The sequence below is a fragment of the Marmota marmota genome, unplaced genomic scaffold, assembly GCF_001458135.2.
Source record: "Marmota marmota marmota unplaced genomic scaffold, marMar, whole genome shotgun sequence".
Classification (NCBI taxonomy): Eukaryota; Metazoa; Chordata; class Mammalia; order Rodentia; family Sciuridae; genus Marmota; species Marmota marmota.
In genome coordinates, this window is record NW_026000103.1 from 5,473,937 (window position 1) to 5,497,348 (window position 23,412).

The 23,412-nt window shown below is 39.0% G+C and overlaps 1 protein-coding gene across 5 annotated transcripts in view; it reads left to right on the forward strand.

The window, feature by feature from the left end:
* The window catches only part of Ttc39b (tetratricopeptide repeat domain 39B), a 121,056-nt gene that overhangs the window by 4,936 nt on the left and 92,708 nt on the right, over positions 1–23,412 (forward strand). Inside the window, exon 1 of one of the 5 annotated variants that reach the window (XM_048783936.1) lies at positions 19,419–19,492. The exons of the other annotated variants lie outside the window; for them this stretch is intronic. The gene's annotated coding sequence lies outside the window, so the exon portion shown is untranslated. Of the gene's footprint in view, positions 1–19,418; positions 19,493–23,412 lie in introns of those variants that run through there. 5 annotated transcript variants of the gene reach the window in all.

A 23,412-nucleotide genomic window follows, 5' to 3' on the forward strand; every position in this document is an offset into this window, starting at 1 on the left:
TGCATATATGATTTAATACATTTTAAATTGTTAGTAAATTCTTGAAAGGTTAAATGTTAATATCTTTAAAGTTTTGAATTTGACATTTACAATTTTTATTTAGCTATTCTGAATCTATTCTGAATAAAAGCTCTACTTATTAATTTTATGTATAGAATATGTTATTAAAATTTCAGGGGGAGGTACAATTAGGAAAATAAATATATAAACACTCCTTAGGGAAGTGATGATGAAGAAAGGTTGAGAAACACTGAGGGAAAGAAATTGCTTATGTGACAGATGCTTTCATGGACTGCTTTACTTGTTTATTTCTTTTTTTCTTTTTTTGAGATAGGGTCTTGCTATGTTGTCAGGCTAATCTCTAACTCCTGGATTTAAACAATCCTCTTACCTCAGCCTTTTAAATAGCTGAGACTATAGTCATGGGCCACTGTGCCTGACTTCATGGCTCCCTTTTTGGTCCAGGATATTTAAAATCTAATTCTGATCTAGAAATTTTTTCCCTTTAAAGTTTAGATGAAGGCTTTGTTTTTTTTGAGGCAGGCCTGGCTAAATTGCCCATACTGGCATTTAACTCACCGTTTTTCTGCCTCTGCCTCAGCCTGAGGAGTAGCTGAGATTATAGGCTTACTCCTGTCTGGATGAAGTTTTGATAAAATTGCCACGATTTTCTTAGAGTCAGATTCATTCTTTCATTCCACTGATGTTCATTGGGTACCTCCTAGATGCCAATAGTCTATAGATGCTGAAAATACACACTAGAGTAAGACTTACTGTCCTTGAGTGCATTGTCTAGCAAAAGACAGTAACACAAAGCAACTAGTTCTGTCTTTGTGTCAGAATAGGGTTTAAGTCATTGGACTTGGTCCTGAAAGAAGATCAGGATTGTGCCAGGCAGAAAGCAGGATAAGGTGCAGGCCTTGGTAGAAGTTGAGGTTGGTAGCAGTGAAAGCAGAGCATCCACATGGTGGGAAGGAGAGCCTGGAAACTGAAAGCCTGGTTCAGATTGCGTGCTGCAGTATCTAATGCCATGCTAAGGACTTTGGGATATATATATCCTAAAAAATGGGAATCTGGAAAGTTTTTAACCAGGCAATATGATCAGATTGTTTATTTTAGAAAGATAAGCCTGGTGATGTTGATGTAGCCAGATTGTGAAGTTGGCAGCAGGTGGGACTAGGGGCTGTTGCAACAGTTCACTTGGGAGATAATGAGGACTGGGGTAGAGCAAAGGCTGTGGGGTTGAAGAGGAGAGGCCAGGGGTTTGAGGGTCATTTAGTGAAAACATGGAAGAGGACTTGGCTTCATGGCCTGTACCCCAGTTTGAGGCTCAATGATACAGGGAGGGAGAGAGGAGCCATTTAATTATAATGCTGGGTTATTTGTGTAACCACAAACTTGAATGGTGATGATGTCACCTAAGGAAGAAGAGAAGGGTTTGGGTAGGTGCAGAGGATGGGGAATGATACAAGCAGAAAAACCTGTGGTTCAATGAGAGTTTTCTTAGTGAGGGGGCATAGGTGGTTAGTTTTTGAGGGTTTGGATTTAAGCAAAGTTAAGAAAGGGTATTTATAAATTGGTAATGCAGGCTAGTGGAAGGAACACTCAATTTACTATCAGTCTCAACTCCAGCTCAGGTTAAGCAACAGGCAATTTTGCTGAAATATTCAGTCTTGAATCTCTTTTGAAATCCCATCTGTTCTTTCTTTTGGGGTGGTGGTGGTGGTGCTGGGAATTGAACCCAGAGCCTTGTGTGCATGCAAGGCAAGCACTCTACCAACTGAGCTGTATCCCCAGATCTAAAGGGACTCTTGAAGCGTGGAATGCCTGGGAGTTCATAATGCCATCTCACATTTTCAGCCCTTCAGTTAACGACTGTTTTTGTGTGTGTGTGTGTGTGTGTGAGAGAGAGAGAGAGAGAGAGAGAGAGAGAATGTGTATGTGTGTGTGTGTAGTAAGTATTTTTAGCTGTGATCTGTGGATATGTCCCCTTGGTATTGCTCATATTATGCTGACACACATAGGACCTACATATTGAATATTTTAGTAAAATGATAAATTGTGTGTATTTGTGGGTTTGATAGTAACTAGTAACTAGTGGGAATGATTCTGTCTGATTTAATATATTGAATACTGTGCTGGTTGCGGGGAAGGCTAGCAGAGCTCTTGCCCTAGGTTGTAGTCTAGAGGGAGATGGGTGACAGCCTTAAAAGGAGGGATGCCAGCATGCTTTAGGAGCAAAGAGGAAGGCACCTCACTGGGGGAAGGAGTCAGGGATAGCTTCCTGGAGGAGGCCATTTCTTAGAAATCTGGTATTACAGGATGAATAGGGTTAGCCATGTAGAAGTGATGTAGGGATGAGGAGAGCTTTTGAAGTGTTTTACAGGGAGGGAATAGCAGGATAAGGTACAAAGTTGAGGGATAGCCTACAGTGCTTTGGGTGGATGGGAGGAAATGAGGATGGAGGGATAGTATATTAAGGTTCTCGAGAGACAGAACCATAGGATAGGGCAGGTAGGTAGGTAGGTAGCTAGATAGAAGAGGGAGTTGGAGGCTAAGAAGGTCTCACGGTATGCTCACTGCAAACTGGTGAGCCAGGAAAATTGGTAGCATGGCTCACTCCAAGTCTGGAAGCCTCAGAACCAGGGGAGCTGGTGGCATAACTCTCAGCCTGAGACTGGAGGCCTAACAACATGAGGGGTCCATTAGTATAAGTCCTGGAGTTTGAGGGATGAAGAACCTTAAGTTCTGATACCCACCGGCAAGAGATGGATATCTCAGTTCCAAAAGAGAGAGGAAAAAACAAATTCACATTGCCTCTGCCTTTTTGTTTTGTTTAGGCCCACAGCCAATAGAGTGGTGCTTGATGATGGTGAATCTTCCTTACTCAGTCCACTGATTCAAAAGCCAATCACTTCTGGAACTACTTTACAGATATGCCCAGAAATAATGCTTTGTTGGCTGTCTGGGTATCTCTTAATACAGTTAAGTTGACACCTAAAGTTCACCATCATGGGTAGGAAGGGCATTTAGTCTTACACACCACACAGTGGAGTATATTGTGTGCCTTTAAGATTCTGAGTTGTGGGGATTGGGGTTGTAGCTCAGCCTAGCATGTGTGAGGTGCTGGGTTTGATCCTCAGCACCTCATAAAAAAAATAAATAAAATAAAGGTATTGTGTCCAACTACAACTAAAAATTATTAAAAAAAAAAAAAGATTCTAAGTTGTGGAGGGATATAGAGAGGTGGCCTGTTAGGTATCTGAATGATAATACATAGAAGCTGATGGGAGGGAGACCTACCAAGGTAGGGAGAGAGTTGGGTTTCCTGTGTTGTATTTGCAGAATGAGTATTGGAACCCACTGAAGGCCTGGTATATGCTAGGCTTACTAAGTACTGACTAGTCTATGATGGGTAAGCTGTAATTTTTGACCTCTCTTGAGAAGATGGTCAGGAATGTGGACATAAATAGACAACTTTGACAGGACATTAGAGAGCATTTGTAAGCCCTATGCTCCAAGGAGAAGAAGAAAAGCTTTTATGGGGCAGTCAGCTGGGATGTCACATCAAGGGTCCCCTAACTTTTTGGCCCTTGGTTTCCTCATGGGCAACATGAAGGAGTTGAAATTGATTATCTGACTATAATGTTCCTTTCAGCTTTAACATCTATCATCTCGAAGGTGACATTAGATCTAGAGTTGAAGGGGTGAAATTTCAGCAGGTACTGAGGAAGCAGATCACCTATTCTCCAGGCAGAGGGAATAGCAGGGGGAACATGTTTGGAATGGATGAAGCATGAGGCCATGTGACTGCAGGATTGGGCATGAGGGAGTTAAGTGGCTAGGCAGGATAACTATGGTGTGTGTTCCAGCCAGATTTTGGTAGGCCTTAAACTAGTGCATCTAAGGATGTCCCCCCCCCAGCCCCCGCCACCCCACTCTGTTTTTGTTTTTGACAGTTGGGAGAGGTATGTATTCTGTATTTAGGAAATGTTTTTCCTTTCTCCTCCCCTCCTTTTTTATGATAAGGGAAATAACAGTATCCCATTTCAGTAGTTTCACTTGTCCCTTTCTCAATCTCAGTTCCTAGACTGTAAACTGAAATACAGTGAGTAGGTCAGACATGTTTGAGGAATTCCAGAGGCTTACATTTCGCCACATAGATTCTCAAGTTCGTGCCAGAGCCCACTGGACCTGCTACTCATGTGGTCAGTAGGACTAGTCACCATTTTTCTGAGCATGTGCTGGGCATTCCTTTGCTCCTACCCTGCTTCTTCCAGCCACTGCGGCCTGCAGTTCTGGGATTCCTGGACTTTTTCAATACACGACACAGTCCTTCCACTCAGAGCTTAAACAAAACAAAAAACAACAAACCTCAGATTCTCACATAATTTTTCAAACTCAATGCGGCATGTTCTTTTTGAGAGGAGGCAGGCAAGATAGATAAGGAGAGAGTGAGAGAGTCTTGAAGAGAAGAAAGTGGGGCTTGACTTAAGGATCTTATCCCCAGAAGCCTTCATATGTCATCTGGTCGGAGCCATCTGTCAAATATTCATTGACCAATACCAGCCACCTCCTGTGCAGAGCAGCATCAAGCTTCTTAGGGAGCAGCCAACTGGGTTCAGGTCCTAGTTTCCTTGTTGTCTGACCTTGGGTTCATTATGTAACTTCTCTGATGCTGTTGATTTATGAAGAATGAAATCAGATTATGCTTTGCAGAATACCTAGCACATGAAAGTATTCCTTTTCCCTTATGCATTTACTTTGAGGTATCTCATCACTGTTCATTATTTATAAGTTTGATGAATAATCTGCAGATAATGTTTTGGTGTGTTAAAAACAATTTTATCTTATATTTACAGACAATTGAGAAGAAAATCTGCAGGAATACATGTTTTAGAAAAGAAAGTAAATGACAAGTTTGGGTTACTCAGTTGGCTTAGGTACAGAATCAGAGTTAGAAGCCACGAGCCCTGACTCTAAATTTATGCCCTCTTCCCAAGGTCAGGGGCCTGAAAACTTCGTAAGAAGCCCAAATGCAGCCTGTACCCTAGCTGTTTTTGTAAATAGAATTTTTTGGGGACATAACCATGCCAATTTGTTTAGGTGTTGCTGTAGTTGCTTCTGTACTACAGAGGTATAGTTGAGAGGTTGGAACTATATGATTCCTACTGCTGAAATACCCATAGGTCCTTTGTAGTTTGCTGACCCCTGGAGTAGGAGATTTCTGATTTTGTTTATGATGTGTTATAAGTCTTATAGATTAAACTTGCTTATTTCCTTAATACTTTATTATTATTATGATATATTTATATTGATTATTAATTATCATCATATTAATATTAGATATTATTATGGTTTGAATGTGGGGTGTCCCCTGAAAGCTCATATGTGAGATAATCCAGGAATGTTCAGAAGTGAAATGATTAGATTGTGAGAGCTGGGACCTAATTGGTGGATTAATCCATTTGATGAATCAATAATTTGAAAGGACCACTATGCTGGGTAATAACTGTAGGCAGGTGGAGCGTGACTGGATGAAGTAGTTAAGGTGGGGTGGGCTGCCTTGGGGATTTTTATTTTGTCTCTTATGCCTGGATTTCCCTCTCTGCTTCCTGGCTGCCATGAACTGTGCAGTTTTCCTCGGCAACGCTCTTCTGCCGTGATGTTCTGCCTCACCTCAGGCTCAGAGCAATGGAGTTGGCTGACCATGGAATGAACTTCTGAAACCATGAGCTAAATAAACTTTTCCTACTCTAAGTTGTTCTTGTCAGATATTTTCATCAGAATGATGAAAAACTGACTAGTATATATTAAAAAAAGAGAGAAAAATAGAAATTTATTTGCTATATCCTTTGAAGTGGTGTGGTGCAAGTTCTGGAGTCAGATGGACATGGATTTGAATCTCTGCTGTTTCTTGCATAGCCTCGGATACGTTACTTAATCTGTCTTCAGTTTCTTCATCTATGAAATGGAGACAATAGAAGCTACTTCATGGGGCTATTGTGGATTAAAGGTCTACATAGTGCTTGGCACTTGAGAATCAGATGCTGGCTGTTAGCACTTGGTTGTTAAGGCTACTCTATGTTGCTGCTTGGCACTGTTTTTCTCAGCAGTGTAAGGAACAGGCATTGGATAAAGGTTGGCCCATGCAGGGTCCTGCACAACAGTCCTGCTCCACTGGTGGAGCCTGTAGGATGGGTGCAGTTGACTCTTGGGCTCATCCCCAGGACTCCAGCTGGGTAAATTCTACAGATATACAGCCCTCATGGCTTTCCTTTCCTGAAGAGAGAGGAGAAACCACTTAATACAAAAGAGAACAGTAAACAGACTCAAGGGCCATCTATTCTAGCTCCATCTACAACTGAACAGTGTTAGTACTTATCAGCTGGGAAACTCGTCATGTCAGTAATGTATAGGAAATAGCATTTGCCACTGACACAGAAATGGTGTTGTAATCTCTTGTTTCTCTGAAAACAGTCTTAGAGGGTTTTTATGTAGCACTTATATGTTAATAGGAGACTCTGATCTGTAAGAAGCATGTTTATATTCAACTACTCTATTAGTCCATTTTGTGCTGCTATAACAGAACCTCTGAGACTGGGTAATTTATGAACAGAGATTTGTTTCTTACAGTTCTAGAGGCTGGGATAGTAAAGACTGAGGGGCTATATCCAGCAAAGATCTTGCTGCATCCTAACCTGACATCTCATGCGAGAGAGCATGCATGCATGTAAGAGAAAGAGGAGGCTGAGCTGGTTTTTGTCACATTTCACTCTTGCAATAAATAACTTCTTTAATATTAGCATTAATCTATCACTCTTAATAGATCCACCTCTCAACACTATTGCATCCGGGATTAAATTGAACATGAACTTTGTTGGATACAGTTTAAACTGTAGCAGTTACCCAATATAAGAAGCTGAAGGGTAAAGGGAGGTGACAAGTATGCAAACACTCCTGGGTTCTTGAGGGAGCTCTAGGTTCTTGCTGTGCCCCAGAGCAATCCACTTTTACCTTGTTTCTCAAATTAAAAATTTGTCCATAGCTTCTTATTGCCTTTGAGGTAAAATGTGATCATTGGAGCATAACACATAAGGCCTTAATTAGGGTCTAGTTCAGTGGTTCTCACATTTTAATGAGTATAAAAATTATCAGGATGGGAGCAGGTGGCTTGTTAAGATGCACATACTGGGTCCTACTGCCAGCATTTCTTAGTAGGTCTGGGGCCAGTCCTACAATCTGGAGTTCCTAACATGGACTTTTCACATTTGCTGTTTTGAAGTGATTGTGGTTTCTCTTCTCATGCCCAGTTTCCCAAAAGGTGGTCCTTTGTCATTTCCCAATTCTTTCATCTGCCGTTCTCTCAACTGGCTTATTCTTTTCATCCTTTAAGATCTCCTGTAGGTATTCTTCCTCTTCCAGTCTTCCAGATTCTGCTTCCTTCCTTCCCCTCCAGATGCTAGCTTCCCTGGCTACCTATCCCTTTGGCTTCTGTGCTGTGGCGTCCAACTGGGATTCAGCAGGAAAGGAACCCTCTCTTCCTTAGAGACAAAGCAGCAAAGGAACTTCTTCTAGTGCTAACAGCATGGTACTTTTATTCTCTCCCCAGGAGGGAGAATTTACCTGCATAGTCCATTAGCATTACCTCAGTACACTTAACTCCCACATTATCAGATGTGATTTACATATAAAATTCACTCTTTTTTTTCTTTTGGTTTGTTTTTGTGGTGCTAGGAATTGAGCCCTGAACTTTGCACTTGTTAGGCAAGCACTCTGTTACTGAAGTACACCCCCAGCCCAAAGTTCACTCCTTTTAAGTGTTCTATGATTTTATTAAATTTATAGAGTTGTGTAGCCATCACCATAGTCCATTTTAAGAACATTTCCTTCACCCTGTAAAGGTCCCTTTTGCCCTTTTCCTTTCAGCTTAGTTTAAAAATCCTCAGGAGAAAATAAAATTTCCCAAGCAGAAATAAAAAAATGAGCATCTGTTGAAAGCAAATGAAAGAGAATACAAAAAGAAAGAGAAATGGAGACAGACCTCAATGGTTCAGCAATGCTTTATTAAGCAAAGGAGGGGCACATTTTCAAGGACAAAATGTTGATGGGCTACTAGGGTCTGAGTTTTATAGGGTTTAGCAGGGCCAGGTCATGGGCGGAATTTTGGTGGTGGGCTCATTTAGGGCGGGTAGATAAGGGAAGTTTCCTGGGGCCTACTGAACTGGAAACAGCCTGTTCAGCTATAGGTGGGGGCCAGGTGCAGTTCCTCCTGTGCTCTTCCCCATTTTCCCTTCTGCTTTCCTCCTGCTGGACTTGTATTTTATCCCACTGCAATGACAAAATCTCCAAATTTACCACAGACATCTCCCCACACACTTGGCAGGAGGGCAGGTAGGGGAACTATTGTAGATAAGGGAAGTTCCCTGGGGCCTGTTTTCCATATCTGTCATCTGTAATAGGTGATGAGGATAAAGCACAGGTATTAGGTATCAGTAAGCCAGATTGGAGAGCAGGGTGCATTTGGGTCAGTGGTTGACATGGCTTACACATTGTGACATCATCAGAAGGAAGGTTGCTGAGCTTTGTGCATTACCCCTGCCCACGAGAATAATTTGTTCCATATGTGAGAAAGCAGATGTGTATGTAGTTCATATCGATGTCCCCCTCCCCCCACTCTGGTTTTCTAGTTAATTCCCCAAGACACTTGCTATTTATCCAACATGTTTAGGTTCCCGCTGGAAGGATGCACAAACAGTTGACATTTCTAAGCCATTGCTGGTTGAGTAAAAAGAGCTATCACTGTATCCAGTCTCAACTAGGACCAAACAAACAAACAAACAAAAACGCATAAAACAAACAAACAAAAAAAACAAAAAGCCAAAACAAACAAAAAAGACCAACCAAACAAAATCAGCCTTTTTACCAGCACACCCGAATTTCAGACTTGTATCTGTTCCAAGCAAGGCATGTGGAAGTGAGGAAATAACATGGACAGGCTTGGTAAGCAGGCCTGATTGTACTTCTGCTTCTTGCTGGCAGCGTGACCTTGGCCAAATTAATTAACCTCTTTGTGAGCTTCAGTCTTCTCATCAGTCAAATGGGGATTCCAGTGCCCTCTTCAGAGTTGCTGGATGCTGTGGCACCTTATTCACTGCCTGGCATACTATAAACACTTAGTTATAGCCATTCATTTGATTAGCAATTAGGTATAGATTTTGCTTTTCATAAGTGCATTTATATGGTGAGGATTTTATAGAACAGGAAAAGAATCATGAATCATGGTTAGATTGTTTTAAATGCTCCACTGGACATATTGAATATATTGGTATTAAATATTTATTTGCTGATAATAATTTTAAAATCAACTTTAAGAAGGTAAGATTTTTGTTTTTGTTTTTATTTTAAAACCAGACATTGGTAAATGTCATTTAGGAGTACTGGCTCAAGCCAGGGAGCCAAGGGCAAGGTACTCCAAGCCAGTTTCCTAACTCATGCAGTGGAGCAGAATATAATGACATCTATGCACCCTGCAACCTGGGGTGAATGAAGAGCACTCACAAAATAGGGATGGTTGTACTTTATTCAGTACTCTTAAAGCATTGTTTGAATGTTCACAGTTCTAACAACTTGCTTATTTAGCAATAATAATATATGTATTATTTATTTTTCACTTTTTTTTTTTTTTGGGTGCTGGGGATTGAACCCAGGGCCTTGTGCATATGAGACAAGCACTCTACCAACTGAGCTATAGCCCCAGCCCCTTCACAACTTTTCAAGATAGAAAGTGTTGAGATTTTTTGGAATTCTTTGTCAAACCATGGCAAACCTAGTTTGACTTCCTAAACAAAATTAGGGATGAGTTTACTTAGATGTAAGACCCTAAAAGTCAAATCAGAGAGCCAATTATGTTTGAAATTTAAAAGGCACAGCTACTAGCTTAGAAAGTAATTTTCTTCTAAAGGTTTTCCTGTCATTACCTTCCTTTACAGTTTCTGGTGGAAGAGGTTACATTTTAATTAAGACAAGAAGGCCTTGTTTGAAGTATACAAAGCCCAGTTCAAGTAAGAACTTGAGGTCCTAATGCTCGGGAAGCAGATTTCACATGGGAGTAGATTAGGTTTGGACATTTTAAGACTGAGGGACCTGTGATATGTTTAATGAACTCTGTTGAAGGCTGCAGGGCTTTCCATTTCTTTCATGGCAGTTGGAGACAATCCTTCTTTTTGTAATTTTCAGGAGCAAACACAGGGCTTTGAAGATTGATTCAAAACAGTAATGTACAACAGAAAACAGCATTGCTTAACCCGCCCCCTCAACCATTGCCTCATCCTTAATTCTATCTGTTCCCCCTGAACTTTCCCTTCCCTCTGCCAACACACTTCTATCATCAGTTAGTCTTGTTGAGTCCTCCTCCTGAACATGACTCCTTTCCAGTTCCCTTTTTTCACCCCTTTTGCCACCTCCCGAGTCCCATACCATAGTTTTCTCTTGATCTCACTACTGGGAGAGCCTCCTGCTTCCTCTCTGCCCTCAACAATCTGCTGTCTACTCTGCAGCCCTAGTGGTTTTTTTAGATGTTAATTACATATTATTCTCCTGCTGGTAGCTTTTTAGTGGCTATCCATAGCATTTAGAAGAAAACCCATGCTCCTTCCTGTGACCTGCATAGTCTGGCTTTTGCCTTCTTCCTCAGTTTGTCTCCCAACCTTCCTCCTGTTTCTACTGTAGTTACCCTAGCTCCCATTCAATTTCCTGAACATTCCAAATTCCTTCCCACCACAGTGATCTTGCTTGGGTACTTTTGGCCTGCTGACTCATGTCCATCTTCCCAACTTCCTGTCCTTACTATGAAGGTCAAGTGCAGAGTGAGGCTGTCTTTAGGTCCCATCTTCCAAGCAGACTTTCTCTTTTCTGCACTTCATATCCTGTTTGTTTCCTCTCAGCTATGATCACTATCTGTATGCTCTTATTTATCTGGCATCTCTCTCTTGGTCTGTCAAGTTTCAGTTGCAGGAAACATATTGCTGTCTGTAGTTTAAGGAAGAAGAATTTAAGAAAGGGAACATGCTGCTGTAGGAGTGCTTGGTTCTAGGCTGGTATTCAGGAATGGCTGCCAGTCCCATACAGAATTGGCCCACTTGGGGAGATGCCTGTATTTTGTGGCTGATGATTCTAGGTCTGTGTTAGCTTTCTGTGGATGTGACAAAATATAATACCTATAAACAACTTAAAAGGAGAGAAAGGTTATTCAGACTCACAGTTTCAGAGATTTTAGTCCATGGTTGCTTGACACTGTGATTTTGGGCCTGTGGCAGCACAAGAACATCATGCCAAGAACTTGTGGGAGTAATTTCCTTACTCTAGTCACTAAGAAAACTGCTCTTCTTATGACAGCTAGGTAGGACACACACACACACACACACACACACACACACCAGGGTCCCAATATCTTCTTCAAGAGCATGTCCCAATACTAATCTTCTTTCTAAAGACTCCATCTTCTAAAAGTTTCCCAACCTCCTTACCAGTACTATCAGCAGGGGACCAAGCCTTGAACACATGGGGGAAATTTGGTGGCCATTCCAGATACAAACAATAATGAGGACTTGGAGTTCACAGTGTTCCGCAGTAGTTAATGATCCAGGGATGGGGTGCCAGAGTCAAGAAGCTTTTCTGCCACTGCCTTTTATATATCTGTGTCTATATACCTATATCTATATCTATATTTATAAATATATATGTCAAGTGAGAGAGTGGACACTGGAATGCTTCTGAAATAATCTCAGTTTTATTACCTCTGCTAGACAGCAGAAGTAGTCAGAACGAGACAGGAAAATGGCCCACAGGTATCTCATAATAGGTAGAACCTAATTCATTCTCAAACATTTAGAATAATGATTTAAGAAATTAGCTAAGGATTAATAATGAAACTCAAACTTCAGACAGTAGCAACTCAAGCAGACCCTTAATATCCTCATTTTAATAAGGTTTATTTTAGAATATACATTAGAGCACCAAATATGGAAGTCAGTGGCTGTATATCTCAGTTTTCATCAAGAGAATTGGAAAAATAAGTGAGTCTTATTGCTAAAGCGTAGATATGCCTTAACCATATAAGGTTGATAATTCTCACAATATGAATTCTCATAATAAACAAGTTCTAGATATTAGAACATTTCCCAGAGGAAGTAAATTGAGAATTTAAAAATTATCCTGGGGACAAATTGAGCATTGTAATAATTAAGGGCAGTAGTGTATAGTAGAGCATTGAAAATAATAGGAACCCTTGAATCCATATTTATGATAAACAAATAACTGTATGAATATTTAGTAATTATATATAATGGGGGAAACAGGGTTTTTGTTTTAGTAGAATGCCAAAGGCAGAGTGGAAGGAATGGAGGGAGTGCTGAAGTTGAAAACTCCGTTTTTAACTGTCACCGTTGATTCAGGAAGGCATCATCCTAGCTGAATCTAGGTGAGGAGCATGATATCTTACTTGGTCTTATACTATCTCATCACAGCCTCCTTAGTAATAGATAAAAATAGTAACTGTTGCAGAAATGGGACAACTTCATACCATGTGATCAAAATTAACATCACTGAACAGGTGGATGAACATCTGTCTCCAGAGATAAATCTCCTGAGAAGGACACAGTGCCCCTTCTGTCACAAGGATACATCAGAGAAACTTTTTATTTTTTTGTACTAGGGATTGAACCCAGGGGCAATTAACCACTGAGTCACATCCCCAGCCCCTTTTTATATTTATTTGTTTATATTTTTGGTATCAGGTATTGAACTCAGGGGCTCAACTACTGAGTCATAGCCCCAGTTCTATTTTGTATTTTATTTAGAGACAGGGTCTCACTGAGTTGCTTAGCAACTTGCCATTGCTGAGGCTGGTTTTGAACTCGTGATCCTCCTGTATTAGCCTTCCAAGCCCTTGGGATTACAGGCATGTGCCATCAGAAACTTTAAATGAGGAAGTTTATAAAAAAGAGAGGAGGGCTGTATTCTCTAAAGTTGTCAGTGTTATAAAAGATAAAGGCTGTGAGAATGATTAAATGATTAAAAAAGGTTAAAGAGACATGACAGCTAAATGCAATAGCTGACTCTAGACCAGATCTTGTTGTGTAAGAGAAAAAAATGCTAGGAAGAGTATTCTTGGGTCAGTTTACCAAATTGGATAGAATTGAGTAGAAATGTGAAATAGTTTAATATATAGAAGTGAACAACCATACTTGGGTTATGTGAGAGAATATCCTTGTTTTTAGGAAACATACCCTGAAGTATTTAGGGTCAAAGTCCTGCAGTGTTTGCAGTTTATTCTTAAATGGTTCAGAAAGACTTATCATTTTGCTAGGTAGGGTGGAAGGTAAAGGGAAGTGGATTTGGGAAGAGGGAGTAAGAGATTATAAAACAAATAGGATAAAATGTTAATGATAAATAAATCTGTATAAATTGTATGTAGGTGTTCTTTGCTCTAATCTTATTCTGGCAACTTTTCTATGAGTTTTAAATTAATTCTATTTTTTTTTATTTTTTTTTTTGTGGTGCTTGGGATTGAACCCAGGGCTTTGTGCATGTGAGGCAAGCACTCTACCAACTGAGCTATATCCCCAGCCGTTGAATTAATTCTAAATAAAAATTGCCTAAAAGTTGTCTGGAGACTGAGAATATTGCTTGCATACACTCTGTGCAAAAGGATCTGGTTTGTAAAACAACTTGAGGTTAAGAATCTCTAGAAATGGGTCTCATTAGAACTGAGTTGTACAAGGACTTAGGTGAAAGCCATTCCAAAGAATGTATTAGCTTTAAGGTGATACTTTTTTTTCAGAACCATTGCACATAAATAACCCACAGATGCTATAACAATTATGGACAAAATTAGGAAAAGATCTTTTGACTAAGCTGGGTGTGGTGACTCACAACTGTAATCCCAGTGGCTTGGGAGGCTGACACAGGAGGATCGGATCTGGAGTTCACAGCCAGCTTCAGCAATTTAGTGAGGCCTTAAGTAACTCAGTGAAACACTGTCTTTAAATAAAATACAAAATAGGGCTGTGGATGTGGCTCAGTGGTTAAGTGCCCCTGGGTTCAGTCCCTAGTACAAAAACAAAACAAAACAAACAGATCTTTTGACTAAAGTGGGGAAGACAGTATAAAACATTTACAAAAGGAAAACAAATTCAGAATAAATAAATATTTATAGGATGTTAAAAAAAAAAGATTCATCTTTAACCATAATGAGGCCCCTTCGAACTCCCAAGACCTTTGCTTACTCCTTTTGTTTTTGCTTGTGTTTCTTCCATTGCCCTTCCCTGGTCTAGAAATGAGGTAATTTTGTTTTCTTATAGGCTAACTCTTTATATGTTCATTCAGAGATTTATTTTCATTAGATTGCTCCATGGTTTTAGCTTTCCTTTGCATGGCTCCAGTTGAGGGATGGAGACACAAAGTTGCTTTCAGATCATGTGCTAGTTTCTTACTGGAGACTGGAGTCTGTTGCCATGTTGGTAAGTGATTGGGTTAATAACAACAGCAGAATCCCCTTGGTGATCTTCACCTTGAGTGCCCTGAGCACTGCCTGGCTTTTGGGATACTCCCAGATGTGGTCACATGGAGATTTTCTAGTTGGAGCCTTGGTCAGCAAATGCTTATGCTCATTATCTCTAGTAGCAACTGAAAATGTTACATTCAGTTTAGTTGCTAAGAAAGTGGTGTGCTTGACTGAGCCCTTCAGAGACAGCCCTTCCCACTTTCTCCAGGAACTATTTCATTGTTTCAATATATTCATCGGTGAACTCCATTTCCTTAAAACACACCTGGAGAAACTTCTTACAGTTTGGAGTGGTGGGCTGGGGTTGTGGCTTAGTGGTAAAGTGCTTGTCTAGCATGCATGAGCACCACATAAAAATAAACAAATAAAATAAAGGTTTTATGTTCATTTACAACTAAAAAGAAAAAATTAAAAAAAAGTTTGGAGTGGTGACTGCAGTTCTTTTATTGTCCCAAGGTTGGAAAACCCATCTGTGTAGAGAAACTTTCTTTCTGAAGGTCTCCTTGAATGCTCATTGTCCCTTATTTCTCTTTTTCCAGAGGAAACTTCGTTCTTATCTCCTTGGGTCTGGTGTGGCAGAAAGGGAACTTTCTAAGTAGTTCTGAGTTCCTGGTTTTTCTGTTTTTCTTGATTCTGGAATTCAGTGGGAACATTTATTTTTACTTCTGGAATGATCCTACTGGGGGTTGGTATATATTATATACTCTAACCAGATTTGTGACCATATAACAAGCAACTCAGTGAGACCCTGTCTCTAAATAAAATACAAAATAAGGCTGGGGATGTGGCTCAGTGGTTAAGTGCCCCTGGGTTCAGTCCCTAGTACAAAAAAATCAGGAACTCAGAGATGTGACCATATCTGGGCATATCCTAAAGGCTTGTCTTGAGCCTCCTCCTTGTTTTGGTGACTGGTCCTCCCTAGCTTACTTTTATTTTTTTTTTTTAAATTCTAATTAGTTATACATGACAATAGAATGCATTTTGACACATTATACACAAATGGAGCACAACTTCTCCTTCCTCTGGCTGAGCATGGGTTGTGTAATCATACATATATTTAGGGTAACAAAGTCCATCTCATTCCACCCTTAGGCTTACTCTTGCTTGTTAATTTGCATCTCAGTTTTATCAAAGGAGGATGAGGAAGTTTGATTTTCATCCTGATTCTTATTTTCTTTTCTAGCTTGGTTTTTACGGTGAACTTGGAAGGCTTCAACCACTTGGCAGCCCTCAGGTTAGCCTGGATGCCCAGACTCTTGGTTAAATAATGCAGGTTGCTGTACTTAAAGAAATCCAGCTCCTCTGTGCAGGGGGTGGTCATCCTCTTCTGCAGTCTAGGCAACACTGAGGCTCTGTCCATGAACCTAAATAGTACCTTTCAAAACTCTGGTACCAGTCTAAGCATTGACCATTATTAACAATCTTACAATTTTTTTGCCAACTATATGGGCCAAAGTAATATTACATTTTAAGTGAACATTTCCAAATTGTTGGCTATTGGATTTCTTCAGTGTACTGTGAAGTGTGCACATCATTGCTTTTATCTGTATTCTTTTTGATTGTCTCTTTTGTTTTTGGTACTGGGGATTGAATCCAGGGGTACTTTACCACTGAACTACACGCACAGCCTTTTTATTTCTTTATACATGTTTTTTTGAGACAGGGTCTTACTAAGTTGCTGAGGCTAACCTGTAACCTGCATTCTTCCTGCCTTAGCCTCCTGACTTGCTGGGATTGTAGGCATGCAACACCATTCCTATTTCTTATTGATGCTTTTCTTTATGGTTTCTGGTTCTTGTGTCTTGCCTGAAAGATTATGTCTTTCTTTTTTTTAAATATTTATTTTTTTTATAGTTGTACACAATAACTTCTATTTATTTATTTATTTTATATCGTGCTGAGGATTGAACCCAGGACCTTGCATGTGCGAGGTGAGTGCTCTACCGCTGAGCCATAATCCCAGCCCCAAGATTGTGTCTATTTCTTTTCTTGTTTTTGATTCTAGAGTTGAACCTAGGGCCTTGCACCTAACCTGAGCTACACCTTCAAGCCATATTCCAATATTGTAAGAAAACTTCCCTTAAATTCATCTATAATATTTCTCTTTAATCTATCTGGAAATTTGTATGTGGATGTACTTTTATTTGTGCCCCAATAAATAACCAATTTCCTTAGCATCATTTGTTACATAATTTATTATTCTCTTCCCAGTGTAAAATCTTTTTTTTTTGTACTGGAGATTAACTCACGGGTATTTAACCACTGAGCCACATCCCCAGCCCTTTTTAAATATTTTATTTAGACATAGGTCTTGCTGAGTTGCTAAGTGCCTTGCTAAATTGCTGAGGCTGACTTTGAACTCGCAATCCTCCTGCCTCAGCCTCCCAAGCTGCTGTGATTACAGGCGTGCGCAACCATGCCCAGCTCCCAGTGTAAAATCTTGACTGAATAATGAAATAAATTTCCATTGTATAAGAATTTGTCTCATGTTCTGTTGATTTCTTTCAACATATATACTCCTGGGCCAGTTTTTGTCAGAGCAAATCCTATAAATTTTTTCCTTCCTGATAACTTAAGAACTACTTGTCAAATTCCACTGAAAGTGATGTTGGGATTTTGAATTACAGAACTCTATGTAGAAAAATTCTCTCAGCATAATGGATAGGCACTTAGGCTATGGAGCCAGATAGGCCTCAGCAGAATCCATTTATTAGTTTTGGGATGATAATCACACCTAGTTTAGAGAAATGTCATCAGGTTCATATGTTTAAATTTTATTACTACATTCATTTAAGAAATGATGTATATATACACACAAACAAATATGTATCCACATGAATACAATTTCTATTTATGGTAGCACTTGATATGTAAACAGATGCATTGTGTATTCCTGGGCACATTCATTTGTTCTTTTTTCATCCTTGAAGTAGTAGTCTTGCTGGTTCAGGTGCTGTATGTAGGCACTGGGCTTGGTGATTGTGGGATATAGCTCAAGGGTAAGCCTCATGATACCTGTGCCTGGAGGGAGAGCAGATGTGAAACACAACTACACATCTAATTTTGTAATTATGATTAAGATATGTGTTATAAAGATAAGTTAGATTATAACTCTGGACTCGGTGGGACGAAGTTCACTTTGTCAAATATCTCAGTTTGTTGACTTTACAAAATTTCCTTCTCATGAACAGTTTTAAAATCTGTAAGAGAATGACTGTCATCAGATTCTGAGGTTGGACTCTGTGGCCTAAGTCCTGTTTCTGCCAACATGCTGTGACCCTGGGCAAATTACTTACATTCTCTGTACCCTAGTTTTTTCATTTGTAAACTGGGGTAGTACTAAGCCACTCCAGAAGGTTAGGAAGAATGAATATACATAAAAAAATGTAGAACAGGGGCTGGGGTTTTGGCTCAGTGGTAGAGTGCTTGCCTAGCATGTATGAAGCACTGGATTCGATCTTCAGTACCATATTAAGAAAAAATAATAATAAAATAAAGGTGTTGTGTCCATCTACAACTAAAAAATATTTATTAAAAAACCATGTAAAACCATAACAGCATCCACATTTTAGCATAAATTAAAAAAATTTATAATATTTTCCCCATATTTCTTTAAAAACCAACTTTCATTAAAGTGTAATGTATATGCAATAAAATGAACCATTTTAAGTGCATAGATTAAGTGTCTTAAAAGTATAAACTCATTTAACCATCACTACAATCCAGATAAAAGAACATTTCCATTGGCCTCAAAGTCTCCTGGTATCTCAGCATTCATTTCAAATTATGTTTTTGTTTTTGGTTTTTCTTCTTTGTACTGGGGATTGAACCCATACATACTCAGTCCTTTTTTTGTTTGTTTGTTTGTTTTTTACTTTGAGACAGAGTCTTGTTAAATTGCCCAGGCTGGCCTTGAACTTTCGATCTTCCTGCCTCAGGTTCCTGATTTGCTGGCGTTACAGATATGTGCCACTGTGCCCAGCTTCATTTCAAATTCTGTTTAATGCATTTGTTTTACTAGAACTTTAGTATTCATTTTTTAGCATGTTTAGAATTTTTAATTCATTTTAAATTTGAAATACTAATTATATCATCTATTATACAAATGATCCCTTGTGGCATTTCTCTTCTTTATGCTAGATTTGAGTAAGTTTTTGTATTTAATTGCTTCTCATTAGAATTCAGAATGTCAGATTATAATGGTATTGATTCAATTAATTTGTTTTTTGTATAATTGAAAGTTTTTTCCTACATAATAAAATGTATAGGGAGGTATTTAGCTTTTTGCTGTAAATTTCTTGCTGTTGAGGGTAGAATGCTGGTGGGGGTAGAGGAGAATTTAATCTCGACACAAATGATGTGTCATTTTTAGGCTTTTTTCTCTTAGGCTGGTCTAAAGGAATGGATTACAGTTTGCAGTATTTCTGCTTTACTAACACCTATAATTCCTGTGAGTATAGAGACCATGAGAGGGAAGGTATTGTTCAAATGGTCTAATATTTGGGCAAATAACTTTTCCTTGTAGCAATTACAATGAAAGTAATAATTTAATGAGAGCTGACATTATTCAGCACTGCTTTGGGCCAGGAACGACCAATGGCTGCTTACATCTCATTTTATTCTTTCAGCCCCACAAGTTTGGTACTAGTGCACAGATGATGAGTATGCATCTCGGAGAGTCTAAGGAATGTGTCCAAGGCCACACATAGTTAATGGGTGAAACTGATGGTGGGACTTTAGCCCATATTTTTAGTATTCATTATCTTTTGTTTAAAGCTCAAAGACAGTGAGCATTTTTTGGTTAATAATCTCCTATCTGCCAGCCCTTAAAACTTTGTTTTATGGACTTTTCACATCTGTTTCTCATTCTATCTTCAAGGCTACCAATGGGTAGGGAAGGAAATCCAATGTTTCATTTGTGCAAAGGTAGGTAGACTTTTTCTGTAAAGGGTCAGGTCAGATACTAAATATTTTTGGGGACCATATTATTATCTCAGTTGTAATTGCTCATTTCTTCATTTTTAGGAAAGCAGCCTTAGAAAATATATAAATTGTATTTCAATAAAACTTTATTAACAGCAGTCAAAACTTTATTAACAGGTTGTCATTTGCTGAGCCTGCAGTGGTAGACATCTATTTGGGGACAATATAACCTGTCATCCAAGAGGAGGCAGAACCAGGATTCTTAGTGCCAAATGCTGTGCCCTCTCTTCTCTAAACTCCAGGTTGCAGTGCATAGTATCATTCAGTTGTGCCATTAGGACACTCAGTTCACAACAGTAATTGTGGTAACAACTAATGTTTTCTACTGAATGATGTGTTCTAAGTGTTTTTCATTGTGACATTTGATCTGTGCACAGCCCAGTGATGGGAAACTGAGGTATGTTTGCTCACAGAGCTGATGGCAGATGAAACTGGGGTTTGAACCCAGACAATGATTACAAGTAGTAAGCTCAAGTTTTCTTACCTTCTGTGCCTGCATTTTGGGGTTTCTCAGATTGAGGTTCCTGTTGAAGCCTCATTTTTCAGAAGCTACCTTCCTGGGCACTCAAATTATGTGACAAGATTCTTGTGTTCTCCTTTTAAGGCATTTAGTATGAAGCAGAGCTATAAGTGAGGGAATGCTACCTCTTCCATTTTCTTTTTTTTTTTGTGGGGGGTGATAACTGGAAAGTTTGAGGGTCAAACAAGTTAATGCAAGAGGTTTCTTTGTTTATCTTGGGCTTTACCTGAGACTTTAAGCTGTAGAAACATTTTAATGATAACAGTAGAGATTATTTATTGAGTGTTTTGTCAATGCTATGCTGGGTGTGTCACATATCTCAGATCTCAGCAATGCTAAGATTTATTATTCCCATTTCATAGGTGAAAAAATGGAGGCTCAGCCATAGGTAAATTAATTAAATCTCTCTTATTTTCCTCATTTTAATGTCATAATTATTCTTTCATGTAGTATAGTTGTGAAGATTAATGAATCAAAACATCTTAAGGATCTATAGCAGGGGCTGGGATTGTGGCTCAGTGGTAGAGCGCTCGCCTAGCACGGGCGGGACCTGGGTTTGATTCTCAGCACCACATAAAAATAAAGGCATTGTTTTAAACAAACAAACAAACAAATAAATAATCAAAGGATTTATAGCAGTGCTCAGATTCAGTTGTGTTACCTGTTATCATTACTGTTTTTATTATCAGAATAGAGTAGTAGTAGTAGTAGTAGTAGTAGTGGTAGTAATTGTAGAGGTGAAATGCATGCTCATTTTTTAATGATTTTTTGAGAATTAGAAATAAGCATATAAGTATCCAACAAAATGCCTGGGTATTAATAAGTGGGATTTGTGATTATTCATAGAAGAAGCTATGTAAACTCTCTGCCACTTAATTTAAAAATATCTCCATCAGTGATCTTTTTAAAATTAAATAACTTAAAACTAAATTTCTTGGCTCTCTTTGTTATTTGCTTTGGATGGAATTATTCTCCTGCAAAAACAGTGTGCCCTAAATGTTCCTTTGTTCACCTTAGATTGGGTAGATAAGGTAGGGCCAGCCCTAGATGGTAGGAGATATTAAGTGACATATTAAGTGATTTACAAGGTTCATTTTACAGGTGTAAAAATAGCAGCTGAGCAATATGCACAGGGAAGTAAAATTGCTCATTTATGTGAAACAAATTCAACAATATGCAGTTGTAAACACCTACATTTTATATGTACTCTTTGTTATATACTGGACATATTGTACACATTTTGTGTTTGTACCTACCCTTTCTTCTATGGGGTCAAGTCCAAAATTATGTGTACTTTATTATAATTACAGTTTAAAGTATTTGTAATTTAAACGAATACTTTTTCAAATCAATGATAATTTCTTTTTAAAGAGAGAGTGAGAGAATTTTTTAATATTTATTTTTTAGTGGACACAACATCTTTTGTTTGTATGTGGTGCTGAGGATCGAACCTGGGCCGCATGCATGCCAGGCGAGCGCGCTACCGCTTGAGCCACATCCCCAGCCCTCTTTTTTAAAGATATTTTTTAGCTGTAGATGGACACAACACAATGCCTTTATTTTTATGTGGTGCTGAGGATGGAACCTGGGTCCCGCCCGGGCAAAATGAGTACTCTACCACTGAGCCACCATCCCAGCCCAAATCAATGATAATTTCGATTGCACATTTTTTCAAGTACTGATCTTAGTACTTAACTCTCAACTCTGTATTTATTTTTATTTATTATTATTATTATTATTTTAGTTGTAGTTGGATACAATACCTTTATTTTGCACACAATACCTTTATTTTGTTTATTTATTTTTATGTGGTGCTGAGGATTGAAACCAGGGCCCTGCATGTGTGAGGTGAGCACTCTATGGCTGAACCACAACCCCAGCCCTGTCAACTCTATGTTTATAATGAAAGGCAAAAGGGAAATTTTTCCTCTTCATAAAGTTTATTTTTTTCAGTTGTAGGTGAACACAATGCCTTTATTTTTATTTATTTTTATGTGGTGCTGAGGATCAACCAAGTGCCCCACCCAAGCTAGGCCAGTATTCTAACACTGATCCATAACCCCAGCTCCTCCTCTTCATAAAGTTAGCTTTCATTTTCAAAAACATGCTGATCTGAGTGGAAACTAAAGTCATGCTAGCCAATGAAAAAAAATTTTTTTTTCTTTGTGAGAGCGACATCTGGTGGTTTGTTTTTAATTCTCATGGTTTCCTGGTTCTTGACCAGAAGTTGTTGAAAATTCCAAAGAATCGCAGTGCAAACTGCTTTCTTTTTCTTTCTTTCTTTTCTTTTCTTTTCTTTTTTTTTTTGCTTGGTACTCCACACTAGTTGGCTATCCAGGATCAAGTTAGTACCACTAGTGTGGCTTGGACTTTAGAAAAGCCCAGTGCTCCTTTTGAATGTAGTCCCTCTGAATGCTAGGTTTCCCTGAGGGATTTTGTTTTAGTGTATGTGATGGACAAATGGATGCTTTGGAAAAAGATTTTTGTTTAATGCAAAGAATTTAGGGTTTTGAATAAGGGATGGAATCTGTGTTAACCTCTCCGTTTTATTCTTGAGGAGGCTGGAGCCCCAGAGTTTGAGTACATTGGCCAAAGTTACACTGGCCAAAGTCGCTCTGTGTTGGCTCAGGTTGCTCTGTGTGAGTCAAGGTTGTGCTCTGTTGGCCAAGGTCACTCTACTGGTTAAGGTTGTGCTGTGTTGGGCAAGGGCACTCTCTGTTTGCCAGGGTTGTACTGGGTTGCACTGGGTTGTAAGGTCACTCTGTGTTGGCCAAAGTGAGCTAAGGTCCTGTGAGGCTTATGAAGCTCTGTGTCTGTGAGTTATGTTTTTCTTGTTGGGCAATTCACTCAGTAAAATGGATGTATATGTGAAATAAAGGAGGCAAAGGCATGTTAAGACAGAGAAAAGAAGGCATATAATATTTTTTGAATATCTGTTTGCTACAAATATTCAAACATTTGACTTTTTTTTTTTTTTCTCTTTTCTAAAGGAGGTTCAGAGTCTCTGGTGTGAAAAAGAGCTGTTGAGGAAGTACAATAAAGGACCCTGTGTCTTCTCGAGTGCACTGATTCATGTTATAGCTGGGAATTTAATATCCTATGGGATTGTATTTTTGGAGCCTGTTTTGAGTCAGACCTGTTCTATATATTATCTCACCAATCCTGGAGGGGATTGGAATCCCTATAGTACCTAGTAAGAAATGGAGCATGGAAAGGGCCTGGAATCAAGGATGGAGTCAAGATTCAGACCCAGAGAGGACTACCTTCCAACCCTAAATTTATGTTTTGCCCTGTACTACATTAGCAGTGTGACTAAAATTATTAATGTGTATTGACTTTTACA